A 13720-nucleotide genomic window follows, 5' to 3' on the forward strand; every position below is an offset into this window, starting at 1 on the left:
GACTATCAACCCTCCTGAATGCTGGCTGCTTCTTGTGAGCATCTCTTTTTGAACTCAGCAAGAATTTAATCTGTGATAAACCACAAGGCCTTGCTTCCTGTGAGCTAAGGATGGCAAAGCATCACACACAACAGCATAAACCGTTAGAACCAACTTAATAGTACCTAAGGGACCTTCCACTGGAATTGTACTTTGTTTTTTCTCTGTTTTCCAATGTTTCAGGCAGTATATAATGTTTCTAATCATAAAAGAAAAACGTGGTTTTTTTGATCACCAGTGACCACTTTTGCTCATTTTTATTCATTACTTCCTGTTTCTCTCTGCCTTTGTTCACCCTACTTCTTCTTTCAGCAAATTGGGGAGACAGGAGCACAACTTGCTTGTGTGGCCTTTGATCAGAACAGAGAAAACATTGCATGCACATGTCAGCTCTAGGAGTCGGCCAAGTGCCAGGATCCGCTTAGGATTAAATCTTCTGTCCAAAGGAGGCCCGTCTCCCCATACTTACTGCTTTCAAAGGTTCGCTTGTGTTGAGAATCATTCTCTATCTTATGGAAGAGGGTAGGCTACTGAGTGTGTGCTACGGAATGGTCAAATTAAGACCAATTATGCATATTAAAGAGAGTGAGGAAAGAGGAACTTTCTTATTTCTCTGGAAACCATCCACAGAGGTGCCTTCTTGCATTTTCACACAGCTCTGTGGCACTTGTACATACCTAATTAGAAAGTATGACAGGCTGGAGCAGTGTCATACTGCTGGTCTGTGCTGGCTCAGGAGGAAAATTCAAGACCCATCTACTTCTGGGCTTTGACTACAAACATACTTACTGAATTTTTAGTGTGGTACTACCTATTTGCTGTGAGAGGAGAAAAGAATTATTAGGGTCTAATCAGATCAACAGGATATGGGTTCTGTCCCCTAGAAGAACACAAGGAAGACCAATATAATCTATGGGTAATAGTATAGGCTCTGAGGCCTGCAGTGCTGGCATCCCATATGGACTCTGGTTCGAGTCCTGGCTGTTCTACTTCCTATTGGCTCTCTGCTTGACCTGAGAAAGCAGTGGAGGATGGCCCAAGTCTTTGGGCCCCTGTGCCCCTGTGGGAGACCTGGAAGAAGCTTCTGGCTCCTGGCTTCGGATCGGCATAGATCTGGCCATTGTAGCCATTTGGGGAGTGAACCATTAGGTAGAAGACCTCTCTCTCTCTCTGCCTCTCTGTAACTCTGTCCTTCATATAAATAAATAAATCTTTTTAAAAAAATGTTGTAGGCTCTGAAATAAGATTCTGGCTCCACTCACTTAGTTCTATGAAGATGGACCAGTTACTTATATTTTTTGAGTTTTAGTTTTCCAATATATAAAATCAATGATAACAGAGTGAGTTTTATATATTTATTATGAGATTAAAAGAAGTAATTCATAGAGAATAATGTGTACACTGTCAGACTCACAGTGAATTTTTGATGAATATTCATTCTTATTAATAATAACACAGGAGAAGTAAAGTCCTAAGACAGTAAAAAGGAGGAATAGTTGCTTCTAGCTTCAGGTGTCATGGAAAGCTTTTTAGAGAAGCTATCATGAGATGTGGAAAAATTTAGCATGAGTTAGTAGGAGACAGGACTCATTTTAATGAATTCTCTCTCTCAGTGTGGTCCCAGGCACCCAGACTCCCCTGGTTTCCTGGTAGTAGGGTGAGTTGGAGCTAAGTACAAAAGGACTAAGCTTGGCTAATGATCAGACCCAGTTCTCAGCATGAACATGAGTGCTTTTCCTTTATTCTCATTTGTCTGGGTGCTGGTAGAATAGAAGCTTTTGTCTCTGACCACTTTCTGACAGATCAGAGCAGATGGGAAAGAAGTTTGTGCCAATTTGTAGGTTACAACAAATATATTCACAGTTAAGTTTTCTTAGCTTCTCCTGTTTATGTGGGAGAGTCAAGAATTTATTTTAATTTTTTAAAAAGATTTATTTATTTGAAAGCCAGAGTTACAGAGAGAGGGAGAGACAGAGAGAGAGAGATTTTTCATCTGCTATTTCACTCCCAAAATGGCTGCAATGGCCAGAGCTGGGCCAAGTCAAAGCCAAGAGCCAGTAGCTTCATCCGGGTCTCCCACATGGGTGACAGGGGCGCATGCACTTGGGCTGCTTTTGCAGGCACATTATCAGAGAGCTGTATTGGAAGTAGAGCAGTGAGGACATGACCAGCTCCCATACTGGACGTCACCATCACAGGCAGCAGCTTTACCCACTGTGTCACAATGCCAGCCCCTATTTTAATTGTTTAATAATTCATTCCATAAAACATGTTAAGCTGTTAGATACCAAAGGAGCAGACTAAATTTCTCCTGCAGTATCCACAGGAGTATATTTTATTGATTATCCAGAGAAATTTAAGTACCATAGGCAAAAAAATTACCTTACCCTGAGTTAAGCATCTCAAACACAATGTAACTCTTCTACAAAAATGTTCAGTATAGGCCAACACCTATACTGATGACAACTAATTTGTGAATCTAATGAAGAAGAACCAGATGAGGCCTCTGCCACAGATATTGATTGTTAAATTAAGCTCAATTAACTAAAGCTATGTAGTACTATGGTACAGCACTGTGATATTAATACAACCTAGCAGTATTACACTAAAATGCTCTCTCAGTCTAATAGATTAGGAGAGATCCAAGAGAGCGAGCCTCAAAAGCTATAGGTGCCAAAACATTACCAAGGCTCTTTCAACCCAAAAATTAATGAACAATTTGGTGTTATGGGCACATGTTTGGCATAGCCATTGAGATGCTCCTTGGGATGCCCATATCCTGTATTAGAGTGCCTGTTTAGAGTTCTGGTTCCAGTTCCAATCCAACTTTCTGCTGATGGGCACCCTGGGAATGGTAGCAGGTTATAGCTCTAGTACTTAGGTCCCCGACTTCCAAATGAGAGACTAGGACTGACTGTTAGACCCTAGTCCAGCCCTGGGTATTTGGGGCAGTTGAAGAGTGAACCAGCAGATGGGAATTCTCTCTGTCTCTGGCTCTCTCTGTGTCTCTCTACCTTTCAAACAAAATGAAAATAGGCAAAATAATTTTAGAATTGGATATTATGAAGAAACTATTCATTAATTTCACATTTTTTACATAAAACCAAGTTTATTTTTCTAATTCCATTTTTCCCCATGAACTTCGTGAAGTATCCTCATACCCTCATGGCCTTGCTTTTCTTCCAGAACGTTTCTTGAAAGCCCACTACATGCTAGACACTGTTTTCTGTCCTGGAGCTACAGCAATGAAGAAATCAAAAGCAAACACCTCATGGAACTTAGCAGGGTAGGGGCAAACAATCAGGGCCCATGTTTCACAGCCCAGAATGCACTGATTGGTTTTCTAACAGTTCCTTTCGTCTCTCTCTCTCTCTCTCTCTCTCTCTCTCTCTCCACTACCCTTCCTATACTCTATCCTTTCCTACCTGAGATTCTGGACCAAGCAGACACCAGGGAAAGCAAGAATGACAGGAAATTTTTTGTCATGTTTAGTCTACAACAAGCAAAACCAAACATTTTTGGTACTTTCAGTTTCCAATGAAATAATCACAGGATTGTCCTTCTCGACCCTGTTCTCTCCACAGAGCTGATACCCCACTTCTTTTGCTTCTGGTTTACCACCTTCCTTTTGATACATTAAGCAGTCTTTCCCTCATAAACCTTAAAAACTCAATGTTCAAAGATCTGAAGATACAGAGGCATTATCATTATTTGATCTTGCTTGAGAGTTTTCTTTAAATCAGTGACTTAACACACTGGTTTCACTTTCATTTCAGTTGGTAATTTCAAGTGATACTATTGTGCTAATCCCTGTAGTAATAGTTAAATGTATGGAGCACTGATCATGTACCACACATTGCACCAAACACTTTGCATCTTTTTACTTAATTTTGAAAATAATCTTATTCTCTTCTTCACTTTAAAGATACAGTTTTAGAGTATGAAGTAAATTATCCAGAATCCAAAGCCAGCACCTGACTGGTCGCAATTTGAACCCAGCTCAGCCAACTCCTAAGAATGAGTTCCAGATTGCTGACCACTGTCCCTTCTGCTGTTTATTCCAGAAGGCTCTCCCTCCCTCTGCTCCTGTCAATCACTGAGAATATTATTTAAAAGGGGGACGGGCAGATTCCGCATTACAGCACTAGTCAGGTTCCAAAAAAACATGTTTGGTAATTAGAAAGAATGAAATATATTTTACCAGACAAAATCCTAAGTGAGCTATGCCAAGGTCAATGATCAGGTGGAATTCACATATACATGTTTATTATTTGATAACCATTAAATGATCTATCTGGCTGCCAGGGGAATTCATTTTAAAAAGGTGGCCAACATTTTATATATATATATATATATATATATATATATATATATATATATAGACAGGCAGAGTGGACAGTGAGAGAGAGAGACAGAGAGAAAGGTCTTCCTTTGCTGTTGGTTCACCCTCCAATGGCCGCCGCGGCCGGCGCGCTGCGGCCAGCGCACCGCGCTGATCCGATGGCAGGAGCCAGGAGCCAGGTGCTTCTCCTGGTCTCCCATGGGGTGCAGGGCCCAAGCACTTGGGCCATCCTCCACTGCACTCCCTGGCCACAGCAGAGAGCTGGCCTGGAAGAGGGGCAACTGGGACAGAATCCGGCGCCCCGACCGGGACTAGAACCCGGTGTGCCACCGCCACAGGAGGAGGATTAGCCTAGTGAGCCGCGGCGCCGGCCTCAACATTTAATAAATTGCATGATACAACAATTGCTTTTTCCATATTTTCAAACTAACTGAGTAGGATATTAGCTTCAATCTCACTTTTAATATCATATAGTACCTGATTTAAAGAGAAAAGTCTTTGGACATCTATTTTGGGAAAAATGCCCAGAACATTTTTATATTTGCTATTTCTTAAACCAAGAAGGTCTCGAGAGGCAGATTTCTTTACCAGAGTTAAGCCAAATAAAATATCACCTTAGTCAGCTTCTATCCATGGGTCAGTGGTATTAGTTCCGGCTTTGACTTTTAAGAATTTGAGTTTCTGAAGGGTTTTGTTAAAAACATACTGGCAAATCTTTATATTAGGCCAGTCAAAAACTAGTTTTCCAGGTGATTTTTTTTCCTGAAAGGCAGAGAGAGAGAACCTCCCATCTTCTGGTTGACTACTCAAATGGCTGTAATAGCCATAGCTGGGCCAGACTGAAGCTCGGAGCCTGGCACTCTTTTTGAGTCTCCCATGTTGGAGACAGGAACTCAGTGACTTAAGCCATCATCCCCTGCCTCTCATGCACATTGGCAGGGAGCTGCATTGAAAGCAATGTAACCAGGACTTCAACTGGCACACTGATATGGGATGTAGGCATCCCAAGCAGTGGCTTAACCTGTGGGGCAACAATGCCTGCCCCTGCTGGTTGAGTTTTGGGAAAAGGCTTTGGTTCAGTAGAGTGTAGATGTTATTCACATGCCCATCAATTAATAAAGGCCACTTGAAGTGAATTTATTTTAAGCCCTTTGAACGTGAAGAAAGAATGGCCCCTGTAAAAGAGGCTTTTGTGGTATAGGTAGTTTGGGGAAGCCCAACGCTGCATCTCAAACAGGACCTAGGTGACAGCGCACAGTGCTTCACATCCATGAGTACCTGATACACAGATCGTGGGAATGAAAAAATGATGTTTTTCTTTAGAAAGAGGAAGGAAGAGGCAATTTCTCATAAGAAAGTGATTTCTTCATTGTGAATTCATTTCACAATTCTTGCCCAGCAAACTTCTAGTCGCTTTTTCACCTATGACATGACATTTTCTGTCTCTGTTAAAGCTGCTCGGTTCGCGATGATAACCTAGAGGTTGCTAAGGATGGAAGGTTCATAGCAGGAATCTCCAGGGTCAGTCTTCATGGGCCCCATTTCCAAAGCTTGGCCAGAAATTATCCCAACAAGGAATTTCTGACTCTACAGTTCACCCAGAGAAAAGGAGGGATGATTGGGAGTGAAGACCCAAGCAAAATGAAAATAGAAAAACTTAGAAGTCAAAATTATTTTTGGAATGACTAATAGCTTACAAGGTTAGTTTTTAAAATAAAACCACAAACTCCATATAGGTTCAATTTTGCTTTAATATTATTCTGAAGTGGTTTTTGTCAATAGCTGGGCCCTCACAAACACAATCTTTGTGTCTGCCATCTGAGAAATGTAGAGTGCTACAAAATTGTCTTTAGGAGTCTCGGTTAAATAGACATTGGAAACATAGATAAGAGATAAATCAAAAGGCAAATGTTTTCTGATAGCACATAGAATATCCTAGAAAAATGTAGTGAGTACAAAGAAAAACATCACAATATTGTATAGGGTTTCTAATGTACATTATAACATGATGAATATGAGGTAAATTGATTAATACCCTGGTAAAGTCTGATACAAAATAAGCTGTAAGTGGACAATGAATTTTTAAGGATTTATGTTGTAATTTCTAAAGTAATTCCTTTAAAACAATGCTAACAGATAGAGCTAAAAAGCTAACAGGTAAATTGAAATGGAATTTACAAAACATTCAAATAATATAAAAGAAGGTAGGATTACTAGAGGCTAGGAAAGCTGAAAGGGATAAAAAAAGAGTTAAGATTTAAAAAATAAGTGAAGTTGGGTGAGGTTCATTAATTGTGACAAATACACTAATATGTGGTGTTAATAGGGGAAATAGGGTGAAGGATATATGGAGCTCATTGTAGTACTACCTCAAATTTTTGTTTTTCAGATTTTAATTAATAATAAAAAAGGATAAAAAAGAAGGCAGGAGAGGAAAAAGAAAAGCAGTAAGAACAAAAGGCAAGAAGCAGAAATATCCCATAAAATGTACAACCATATCAAATATTACATTAAATGTTAATGGATTAAAAATGAATGGTTGTTTCCTTAAGCTCCATGCTCCCAAAACTCCTTTTGTTACAGCAACCCAGTATCGCAAATAAGAGAAGCCAACCTCTTATCAACTTGCTGCCTGAAAACCAGGCAACAGCTAAATTTAAACTCCTCTGTTCTTGTAGCTACCAAGGACTTTGTTTCATTTCATTTAAAATGACTAATAAATAGTCCTACTGGACAACAGCCCTTTCATTCCCCAGAAACTAGAAACCTGTCTTAAATAAACTATGGGGAAGCTATAGACCTATGTGTCAGCTCGCCATCAGAGCACCACTCCCTGAACACTACTCTTAGCAGCTTTCTAGGGAAAAAATTACAGAAAAGGAAAGAAGAGGGATATTGCACAAATTTCTGAAGCTCCTACATTTTTTGACTCTAATTTGTCGTACTTTCATAAACATCATATTAGTTATAACAATAGCAACAAAAGAACTCTTTCAAGTCCTTAGCGTTGCAACTTATACTTTTGGCAAACCAACAAGAAAAAAAGCTGAGACCCAAGTCAATTAAAAAGAAAAGAGTGAGTCAAATGATAATATTTGGATTTAACTCATCAAAAACAAAAGAGGGGAAGTTTGAGGAACTGTACCTTACAGTTATTCTTTTTTTTTTTTTTTTTTGACAGGCAGAGTGGACAGTGAGAGAGAGAGACAGGGAGAAAGGTCTTCCTTTTGCCGTTGGTTCACCCTCCAATGGCCACCGCGGCCCGCGCGATGTGGCCGGCGCACCGTGCTGATCCGAAGGCAGGAGCCAGGTGCTTCTCCTGGTCTCCCATGGGGTGCAGGGCCCAAGCACTTGGGCCATCCTCCACTGCCTTCCCTGGCCACAGCAGAGAGCTGGCCTGGAAGAGGGGCAACCGGGACACAATCCGGTGCCCTGACCGGGACTAGAACCCCATGTGCCACCGCCACAGGAGGAGGATTAGCCTAGTGAGCCGCAGCGCCGGCCTACAGTTATTCTTAAGATACTCATCCAAATACTCATATCCTAATTTGAATTTAATTTGGCCATATTAACAAAGATTGAGAAAAAAATCAAATGACTATATCCCATTAACAGCTTTCACAGACCTTTTTCTTGTGGTTTGCTCAGTTGGTGTTTGTATTTGTCCTTAGCTGTATTTATTTCATCAGGTCTCTTCTTTGACTATTACTCCACAGTCCTAGAGATGAGAAAGCCTTTACATAGCTGAAGTTTTGAACTTTAGGAGAAGTGAGAAAAAGAAAAATGTGTACCTTCTCCAGCTCAGGAAAAAACTCAACAATTTGCTCCATTCAAAGGGAACTGAGTGGAGAGGACAATCATGTGATTTCTGGGTGTTTCTTGAGGGGTGCAATAGGAGGCTGAGATTGGATAGATGCTTTTTAAAGAGACAACTGGAACAGGGTGGTAACCTTGCTTCTGAGTTGAGAAAGAGCAGGAAGGTTCTTACTCCAGGTACACAACATTAAACCCTTTCTTGGGCATCATTTCCTGAATTTATACAAGAACATGAGGAATTTATGGAATGTCTGAATATTGGGAATATTGTTCTGTCTCTGAAATCTCATCTGAATTCATTTTTCTTTGTAGTTATTAGTGCAATAACAGCTGAGTTCTACCATTAGCATATTTTTCAAAAAATGCCTACTTTATGAAAAATTAAGAGATGTGCATTCATTCATTCATCATGAATGTCCAAGTAGAGTTTGCAATCCAACAAGATTCATGTGAGAAATATTTACTAGACATCTGAAATACTCCAGACACTGTGATGGACACCAGGATACAACTGTAAACAACTGCATTCCTGCCTTAGCCCTGTGTGGAAGGTAGATGTTAATGAAATCATCACATTATTGTTACAAACTGCTATGAGAGTAGTTTGTACTATTCAGCTATAGTATTACTATTATATTTGTTTGTGCTGTTCAGCTACACAAAAAGATCAAGTTGGCCTGGTGGTATGGTGGTTTGGGCGCCAGCCTTCCTGGAAAAACTGATTATACCAGAGATCTGAAAAATCTGATAGGAATAAACAAGCCAAGAAGTGGTCATGATGCTGTGAACATAAAACTGCTCTGAAAAGTAAAGTCTGTTAAGAAAAGCCCTCACGACAGATAGAGCCTACAGCTCTGGAATTCTTTTACACAACCGAGAATGTGCCATGCTGGCTATGTGTGTTGTTGAATTTACAAGCTCTTTCTGGTAGAGACATCAAAGGCAGAGGGATTGCTCAGTCATACAAGCATGGATTCAGGCAGAGCTGATGCCTAAGATATGACAGAATATTGAATTACTAATTTCTTCCAAGGATGAAACATTGACGCTAGAGACTTTTTTCTCTGAGAAATGGGAAAAGTGGTAAGATGAACAGGGTATTAGAAAAACCTGAGTTACCCTATGAAAGTAACATATCTCAAGTTCCCCTACTCCCATCACTTATTGTTAGCACTTCTTAATTCAAGATCTTACTTACAAAAGTGTTTATCTTCAGTACTATTCATTATGGGAGAGAAGTTCTAATGCAACACAGACGATTGCTGTCCAAACTCTTCATTCTTTATGTTTTCTGGAATGCTTCTTTTGACTTTGAGAGATTGTCTACTGAAGATATATTTTCCATCTCTCTGTAGTCTTGAGGGGGGAAATCTAATAAGATAATGTCTTACCCAAAAAACAAATCCATACAAAGTTCTATCAGACAAACTTTTCCTTTCAAAAGTCTGGGAAATTGTCCCTTCACATATGCTTTACAAGAGATGAGTGAACTACAAAAAACCCACAGCCTCTTTCTCATGCACACATTATTTTACTAGAAAAGAGGACAGAAATGCCTAAATCAACAGTTGCCTGGAACATTTTTAGCAGAGCCTCATTCCAGGGCAGCCACTGAGAATTAAGCAGGAAAAGCCTTTCTGTGATTTAGAAATTGCCTTCCTTATAAGTCAAGGTTCTCTGGAGTGGTATTTTGACTACTTTTGGAGGAGGGGTTGCCTGCATCCAGTTCTCTAAGGAAGCCAGAATTTTCTGTTCCTCTCTACCAAAAAAGTACTCTACCAGCAAATATGTTCAGAAAGCAGACTGTGCCTGCATTCTTTCAGGTCAGTGGAGTGCCTGTGTTACGGGCATTCACAGATGGTTTTGGATAAAGTTCTTGTTGTCATGGATTCCAGAAAACAAATACAATTTCAGTTGTTCCATTATGAGTTTTAAACCCAAGGTGAGCAAAAACTCTACAAGTAGATTTTCCTAGGTAGTAGATTTTCCTGTCCCTGAAGGAAGTCGCCTATATTATATATACTTGTTGCAAAAATAAGAACATTTATAAATACATAGATGGGGAAACCCAAACACAGAAGTAAAGATGCTGGTTAGTAAAATAAAATGGATAAATGAGGATGGCTGCAACAAAATTCAGTTCTCAGGAACTTAAATACAAGTTAAATTTGCATAAATACAAGTTATATACAAATAATTATAAACACAAAAATTACCAAATCAAATAGTTTACATCTGAAGAAATGTTAAGACCATGACATACCTTACACTCACAACTAGAAAACTCCAAGGGTTGTTTTATATTATTTGGACACCATGGTTGTTTGATTCTGGATAAAAAAGAAGCTTGTAGTATGGTGATCATACTGACAAACTCTAGTGATATCATTGGTAGGAAAATTTAAATTTATATTGATTCCAAGAAGTGCCCCTAGAAGGAAAATAAAATGGCAGCCTGATCAACTATCTTCCTTGTTTTAAATTTAGTTTTGACTAAATTTAAATTTAAATTTAAATTGGCTCAGGTGCATGAACCACCTGTTGCTTCTGAACTGGTTGGAATAATGTGCATATTCATTCTGCTTTCCTTTTACTGGCCTGGACAAGACACAGCTTATGAAATAGTAAGAAAGCCATGAAACAAATATTTTACTTTCTATGTTTATAAATCATCTTTGAAATTTTAAGAAACAACAGCTACTATGCCTGTTTTTGCCAATAATTGAAGATTACTAGGTTGTACTGCATTTAGCATTTTGGGTTTAAGCAATGTGGATTGTCATAAGATGCATGTGAGAGTGGAACAGTTCTTAGGGACATAATATTTAAAGTTATAAGAACTCAAAATTTCACTCCATTCTCATCAGTACCCACAACCACCATATGAAGTAGATGTTGCATCATTCCAGTTTTATAGATGAGAAAACCAAGGAGATGAGATGAAGAGTAATTTGCCCAGATACTCAAAATAATTTGCTTAAAAAGCTGGCATTTGAATCCAACATAATTCCAAAGTCAAATCTCTTGCCCTTACTGTGATATATTCATCATAGATAATAAGACTTTTGTTTTGTTTCAACTCTCAAATTCCATCTAGATTTTTAAGTACTGGGAGCTCTTCAGTGAGAAATTACCCTATAGGGTCTCAGTTTTGTTGGAAAAGGAAATGAATGCCTTGAATTCCAAGTTGCAGCTTCTAAAATTCTTCAAGTGTCCAAAGATATCTCACAGGGCCCTCTCTGTTCACTTTCTTTTCTGGGGACTGAAGTACATCTGATGCTAAAATAAGTGCTGTATAAACTCCCAGGCCAATCTTGGCTTGCAGCCTGCCCTCTCAGTACTGGTCAGACCAGTTTGCTCTTTCTGAGCTCTCTCTCAAGCCTCAGGATCTTCTAGTGGAACCCTAACTTTCCAATGTTTTTCGTATCACTCTGGACAATAAACATTTAAGCACCACCTCACACCTGCTACTCATCTGAATTAACTCAGATTTAGGTAACAATTTCAAAACAACGGGGCTGGTTATGTCTTTGACCTGCTTAGGAACTCTGCAAAGTGGTTGCTAGCAGGTGCCATTGCCCTCTTGCAGATGAGAGAACTGGGATGCAGGTGATTTGCTAAAGGCACACAGTCAGGAGGTGATAAGGCTCTAGGGACAGAATTCTAGCCATTGTTTCTGAGTCACACTTTCCTTTCAAGAAACTATCAGCCTCTTCAACCTTTTCACTCACAGATGCCATAGGTAAATAGGTGAGTTTGTGCTTTCTATTTTCAAATTCCATATTTCAATCTGAGATGGTTAGAGGTAGAACAGACATCAAAGTATATAGATCCACACACTTATAGATGACAAAACCAGAAAATTTAACAAACTGTTCACAACCACACAATTAGCAACGGATCCTAAAATAAACACAGTCCCCTGGTCCTGTCCCATTCCCTTGCCTAGCTACGCATCTGTTATGCATGCTACTCTCTGAGGACATATACCTGGTAAGAGAAGAATTTAAAATCAGACATGATCAAGGCTCATGATAAATCACTACCCCTGTGGAAAATGAGATTATGGGATCCTATTCACATAAGACCCTAAAAGTATTGGTTAATTCTCTACACTAAAGTATAGGACCCTAAAGTGTTGGTTAATCCTTACCCATTAGCTGATGCCACATGAATAATAAACAAGTAAAGTGTATCTTCCCTTACGTAACTCCAGTAAAACACACTTACCGCTATTCCAACTGGAAGGTACAACATGAAGTAAGCAGTAGCCCGTCAGCAGCTTGTGCTGTTCTTGCTCACCAATATGATTATAACAAGTAAGTTGTGGTCAGCCCCCTCTTCCTCCTTCTGTGTTGTTGTCTTTAGACTCTACATTCCAGCTGCTCAGAAGTCTTTTGAGAGCATCTGTTCTGGGCCAACACAGTAGTTTTGGGGTAGCCTTCCTCACTTTGGCACAAATAAACTCTCATTCTCACATTAAGTGTTCCTCAACTTGCTTTCTAGGTTGACAGTGGGATCCCATAACCTAAGGAGAAACGATTATGATAACTACTATGAGGAATTGTACCCCCTGGTAATTTTTTGTACTTTTGAAAATTCCAAATCACATTACCCTCCTGCTATCTGTCCCAGGGCTTCTGGGTAGCTCTTGTTTAAACTCAGCTCTTCAGACAATCTACCATAGTCTGGCTCAGGAAAGCCCCAGGAATATACATTTGCACACACTGCCCAAGTGATTTGCATGACTGTGGTTCCTTAAGTTTAAGCCACATTTTAGGAAACTCTACTCTAACTCACTGTTTTCAAAAACTGCATTGGGTGGGTAATACATTGAATATCTGTACTGAAGGGAAATCAATTTTTGTTAGGCTCTCCCAAAGACCACCCATAATAGTGACTAATAATTGGTCAACAGTGAGAAGCATCCCATACCAGCAATATATAATGAAACGAAGACTCTTGCAATGAGTCCGTGGGTCCTTCAGTGAGGTGCTCTTTCACTCAGCAATCCCTGGGGAAACCTGGGCCTTACAGATGTGCAAGAGATGCAAGATACCTCACCTAATGACCAGACCTCCCAGACTGTGGTCCAGGCTGTTCACCAGATGGTCTCTGTTCTCTGCATTGGGTTTTGTTTATTGATGTACAATGGTACCTAATATGCTTGACCACCTGAAGCGAGGAGAGAAAGGCAGCCACACTCTGAAAATGGAGCAAAGCTTTCATGTTGTAATGATCCTGAAATGTGCTAAAGAAAGCCTAGAGCCAGATAACTTCCCTTATCTTATGCATCTGTTCTTTTCTTAAAATAAATTAGGAAAACTTTCTGAAAATAACAATGTCTGAGATGGTCACGCAGCTCTTTGAAGGTTGGGAAAATTAGGAAGTTACTTAACTGCATTCCTGAGTTCCTACTATATGTGGAAGGACACAGTGCCTTCAAGGTAAAATCAACCTACTGGCTGCCTCTGAAAGTTTGCAACCTAGTAATGGTGAGTGTGGGGCAAATGTGAGAAAATA

This window comes from Oryctolagus cuniculus, chromosome 15 (genome assembly GCF_964237555.1).
Source record: "Oryctolagus cuniculus chromosome 15, mOryCun1.1, whole genome shotgun sequence".
Classification (NCBI taxonomy): Eukaryota; Metazoa; Chordata; class Mammalia; order Lagomorpha; family Leporidae; genus Oryctolagus; species Oryctolagus cuniculus.